We start from the raw sequence: 5,712 nt of genomic DNA on the forward strand, positions 1-5,712 counted from the left end.
GGGAAAAATGTGGGAACTACAGACCAGTGAAAGTTACCAGAGATTATTCTGCGAGATAAAATATATATGCATTTAGATGAACAAAGGCCGATTAAGGAAAGTCAGCATGGGAGGCCATGTCTCACAAATCTGATTTTTTTGAAAATGTTACCAAAAACGCTGACGAGGGCAGAGCTGTATATGGATCTCAGCAAGGCATTCAACAAGGTTCTGGATGGTAGGCTGCTCTGGAAGGTTAAAGTACATAGGATCCAAGGAAAGATAGCTGAATGGATAGAAAATTGGCTTCATGGAAGGAAGCAGGAAGTGGAAGCAGGAAGTGGTGGAAGGTTGCGTTTCAGACTGAAGGCCTGTGACTACTAGTGTGCCTCAGGATTTGGCACTGAACCCATTACAGTTTGTCATCTATATCAATGATTTGGATGAGAATGGACACGGCATGATTAGCAAGTTAGCAGATGACATAAAAGAGGGTAGTATTGTAGATGGTTGTGAAAAATTGCAGCAGGATCTTGATCGGTTGGCCAGGTGGGCTGAGGAATAGTTGATGGAATTTAATAGAGATATGGAAGGTGTTGCATTTTGGGACGTCTAACATGGGCAGGACCTACACGGTGAACGGTAGGGCGCTCCTGAGAGGGCAACGTCGCGGAGCTCTCAGAAACAAAATTGTTCGGCATGGACTTGTAGGGCCGAGATGGCCTGTTTCCGTGCTGTAATTGTTATATGGTTATATGGTTATATTTTGTGCCATACTACAGTAACAGCATGGTCAGCAAACGGCGTCTATGACCGGGTGACCCTACTACGGCTGAGAGAGTGGAGTCCTTTTGGACATTTAGGCCCGAGCATGTCAAACCCTTACCCTGAGCTAATACGCTGCGGCGACTAGACGCTAGGCCGACACCCGGACAACGACAGGCCCAGGCGGAGACGCGGCAGACGGGGAGGGGCTGAGCGGCGACTCCGGCGCTTGGTTGGCTGTGGAAGGTTGGCCCTCCCGGTCATACTGTTTGCTAACGTCCAGTCTCTGTTAAATAAGATGGATGATCTCCATGCTCGGATCTCCACGTAGAGGGACTTACAGGAGGCCTGTGAAACATGGCTGGGGAAAAGGACACCGGACGAGGCGATAACACCAGACGGGTACACGGCCTTCAGGGAGTTCCGGAGCGCAGCGGACTGCGGCAAGACCCGCGGCGGAGGAACGGCCGTCCTCGTCAAACAAACCTGGTGTACCGACTGTAAGCTTATTTCTAAATCTTGCTCTGAGAATGTGGAGTATCTAACTGTGAAGCTACGGCCGTTTAATCTACCCAGAGAACTGCAATGTATTATTGTGAGTGTCGTGTATATTCCCCTTCCGCCAAAGAAGAGGCTGCACTCAGGGAGCTACATGACATGATCAATGATTAGTATAGGATTCGTTTTAAAATTCTTTTATTTACTTTTAAATCCCTAAGTGGTCTTGCCCCGTCCTACCTATCTGAGCTTCTTCACCCTTATTCGCCCTCCCGCTCTCTCAGGTCAGATGATCAGCTGCTCCTGATTGAGCCAAAGACTAAGCGGAAGCTCAGAGGGGACCGTGCCTTTGCTGTGTTGGCTCCGAGATTGTGGAATGAATTGCCTCTGCACGTTAAACAGGCCCCTTCTCTAGCTGTTTTTAAGTCACTCCTGAAGACATATCTATTCTCCGTGGCCTTTGTAGACCAGTGAGGTGTTGAATTGTTGATTTACTTTATTTGCTTGGTTTTGCTGCGTGGTTCGTACTCGTGTTTTATGTATTTTAATTTATTGTTTGGATTTTCGTATGTAATTTATGCGCCTCGTGTTAGTTGTATGTTCTGTTGTTCTGCCTGTTTTATGATGTCTTGCTTGTTTTCTTTTTTTTCTGTACAGCACTTTGGTCAGCTTTGGTTGTTTTTTAAGGTGCTTAACAAATACAGTTATTATTATTATTATTATTATTAATGAGCATGAAAACAAATATCCTGATGCTGCTTTTATTATTCTGGGAGACTTTAATCATTGCAACCTCAAGAAAACATACCAAAACTGTATCAGTTTGTGACTTTCCCAACTAGAGGAAATAAGATACTGGACCACTGCTACAGTAATATCAGAAATGCTTTTATAGCTGAACCAATACCCCACTTCGGCAAGTCTGACCACCTGGCAATTTGGCTCAAGCCCACCTACATCAAGAGGCTTAAGGCACAGCCAGTCACAGTCAGAACTGTTAATACCTGGACGGACAGTGCACAGGCTAGCCTGCAGGGATGTTTAGAGGCTACAGATTGGAACATCTTTAAGGTGACCACAGATGACATTCATGAATACACAGAGGCTGTGAGTGACTACATCAGCTGGTGCACACATCTATATGTGCCCCTCCCAGAACTGTGCGTGTGTTTCCAAACCAGAAACCTTGGTTCAATGGAAACATAAAACAGAAGATCAGGAAAAGGCAGGAAGCTTTTAAGTCAGGAGATCAAAGTACAAGAAAGCTACAGAAGTCCATCAGAGCTGCAAAGAGGGCTTATTCCCAAAAACTTGAAAGCTTTTAACTAAGTAACAACACACGCAGTATGTGGCAGGGAATCCAAGCAGTCACAAACTACAAGAAAACAGTACCAACCACAGACCCCCAGGATGCCACCCTCCCAGACAGCCTTAATACCTTCTGCACCAGGTTTGACAGACTGAACACAGACGCCCCCTCAAAAGCCCCCTGCAACCCCACGGACACTGTCTTTCAGGTGACACCCACACAGGCCCTGAAAGCTCTGAGGCAGGTGAACCCCCACAAGAATGTGGGACCAGATGGCGTCCCTCCTAAAGTTCTGAAGGTCCACCGTCCGGACACCAAGTGGCGGTCAGTGTTGCCTTCCGGTCGCGAGGGGGGCCCCCGGTGGGGGTCCCTCTACACAGGGATTCTCCCCCTCTACATTGGGGACCTGGGGTGGAGGGTATTGCACCGAGGAGTTCCCTGCAACCTGTTTCTCTCGCGGTTCACAGACTCGCCAGCCGCCTGCCACTGTTGCGGGCTGGAAGAGTCTGTGTACCACGTGTACATGGAGTGCGTGAGGCTGCAGCCACTGTTTGAATATCTAAAGGGGCTGCTCCTTGCCTTCTGGCTGCATTTTTCACCCACCATCCTCATCTTTGGACACCCTGTGCGTAGGGGAGAGGGCAGGGCTGAAGATGTCCTGGTTGGGTTGCTCCTGGGCCTGGCCAAGCTGGCCATCCGCGAGTCACGGCGCCAGACGGCGGAGGGCTCTACCCGAGCCAGCTGCCTGCCCCTTTTCCGGGGTTACGTTCGTGCCTGGGTGGGATTAGAAAGTGAATACTGTGGGCACCCTGAGGGAGTTCCGGGACCGCTGGGCTCCGCAGGGTGTTGAATGTATCCTCAATAAGGATTGTATCATAATTGTATAATAGTTTATTATGGATATATGTTTGTATTGTATTTATGGTGGTGGGTTCTGGCTTGTTTTATTGTAGTGTAAATATTATGTTTTAATAATTGAATAAATATTTTCTTTAAATAAAAATAAAAAAAAAAAAATTAAATAAAAGTTCTGAAGGCCTGTGCAGAACAACTCACTGGAGTGTATGTAGACATCTTCAATCTGTCTTTAAACCAAGCAGTGGTCCCCCGTATTTTTAAAATTTCCACCATTGTACCAGTTCCATAAAAACCAAACCCATCCACCCTGAATGACTTCAGGCCAGTGGCACTCACGCCAGTTGCCATGAAGTGTCTAGAAAAACTGGTTCTCACACATATCAATCACATGGATCGACCCCCTCCAGTTCGCCTACCGCCCCAACCGCTCAGTGGACGACGCAGTGGCCATTGCTCTACACCACATCCTGCGTATTGTACTTCCGGTGGCGCTGGTACCAGCAGCCTCCACCTACAGCCCGGTATCTTTTTGTTTTTTTGTTTATTTAGTTATGTTAAAGTGTGTTTTTTTTGTGTTTTTTGGTGTTTTTATGTGGGGGAAGAGGGCACGGTGCGGGGGATACCGTCCTTCAGCCGCTTCCTGGTGAGGACGCGACTATTATTCGAGTCGCGTCCTCGCTCCCCCCCCTCCCCCCACAGCGGCCTACCTACCTGGATTGGCGCGGCCTTTCCTGCCGGGATCGACCGGAGCTCCAGCAGCGGCGGGACAGCGCTGGAACATCGCAGGGCTGGCGATGCCTTACCGGGGGTCGCCGTCTGGAGCCCGGAGTGCTGGACCTGCTGCACCAACATCATGGAGCTGCGGTTTGCGGAGCTCCCAACGCGGGCGGCGCTGATGGACAGCGCGGGGTCCTGCGACTCTGCCCGGCTCGACCTGCGGACTCCGGCAGCGGGAGGCGGCTGATCAGGAGGTCGGGTCGCTGAGGAGGAGTCTGCTCACCGTCGGGGTTCGGCGTCGGCGTCCCACCAGCCCGGCGTGAGGGCCTGAACATCGGGCCACCCGGGGCGGCGACTGCAGGTGCTCGGAAGGCCCCGACCACGGATGAACATGGAGGGGAGGCTGGACTATGGTGCCTTCCTCACCTGGGTGCCATTTATGTTATGTTGTGTCGTGGACTTTCTGTGTTTGTGCTTTTTTTAAATTTTTAAATTTTTAATTCAATTTCAATTTTATTTTTAATATGTTGTATTATTTATTTATTATTTATTTATTATTATTTTTTTGTGATTTTTTTATGATACTGCCTGTAAGGGAAATTCATTTCGTTGTCTCAAATTGAGACAATGACAATAAATTTGAATACAATACAATACAATACAACACCTGGACAGCAGAGGAACATACATCAGAATGCTGTTCCTGGATTACAGTTCGGCGTTTAACACCATTCGCCCGGGCAGGCTGACTGAGTAGCTGACAGACCTCGGCGTCCCGACTCCTGCCTGTAACTGGATCTTGGATTTCCTGACTGAAAGACCACAGGTGGTGAGGATGGGAAGGAGGGTGTCTGCAGAGCTCACCGTCAGCACAGGATCACCACAAGGCTGCTGTCTCAGTCCCAAACTTTTCCCCCTGTACACACACGACTGTGTCTCCACCCAGGAAAATACCATCATTATTAAATATGCGGATGATACCACCATCCTGGGCCTCATCAAGGGAGGGGACGAGTCGGGCTACAGGAGTCTGGTGAACGACATTCTTGCCTATGGTGAGGTGAACGACCTAAGCCTCAACACAGACAAGACAAGAGAAATAATAATGGACTTCAGGAAAAATTCACCTCCCCTGCAGCCCCTCATCATCAAGGGGACTGTGGTGGAGAGGGCTGACAGTTACAGATACCTGGGATTACAAGTAACATCAGATCTGAACTGGACTTTGAACACTGCTGCCACAGTGAAAAAAGCCACAGCAGAGACTGTACTTCATCAGGCTGCTCAGAAAAGCTGGTCTGCACTGTCGCCCTCTCACCCAGGTCTACAAAGGACTGATAGAGAGCATCCTCACCACAGGCATCACGGTGTGGTATGGAAACACCACACAGACAGAGATGAAGGCTCTGCAAAGAGTCATAAAGACTGCAGAGAGGATTATCAGAACGGAACTTCCCTCCATGGATACAATCTATACACAGCGCTGTCAAAAAAGAGCAGAGAGAATCATCAGAGACACACTACATGCAGCTTCTTACAACCTGCCAGACAGTGACAGCACGTCACAAACAACACACGCTTTTTTA

The sequence above is a fragment of the Leucoraja erinacea genome, unplaced genomic scaffold (genome assembly GCF_028641065.1).
Source record: "Leucoraja erinacea ecotype New England unplaced genomic scaffold, Leri_hhj_1 Leri_152S, whole genome shotgun sequence".
NCBI classification, from domain to species: Eukaryota; Metazoa; Chordata; class Chondrichthyes; order Rajiformes; family Rajidae; genus Leucoraja; species Leucoraja erinaceus.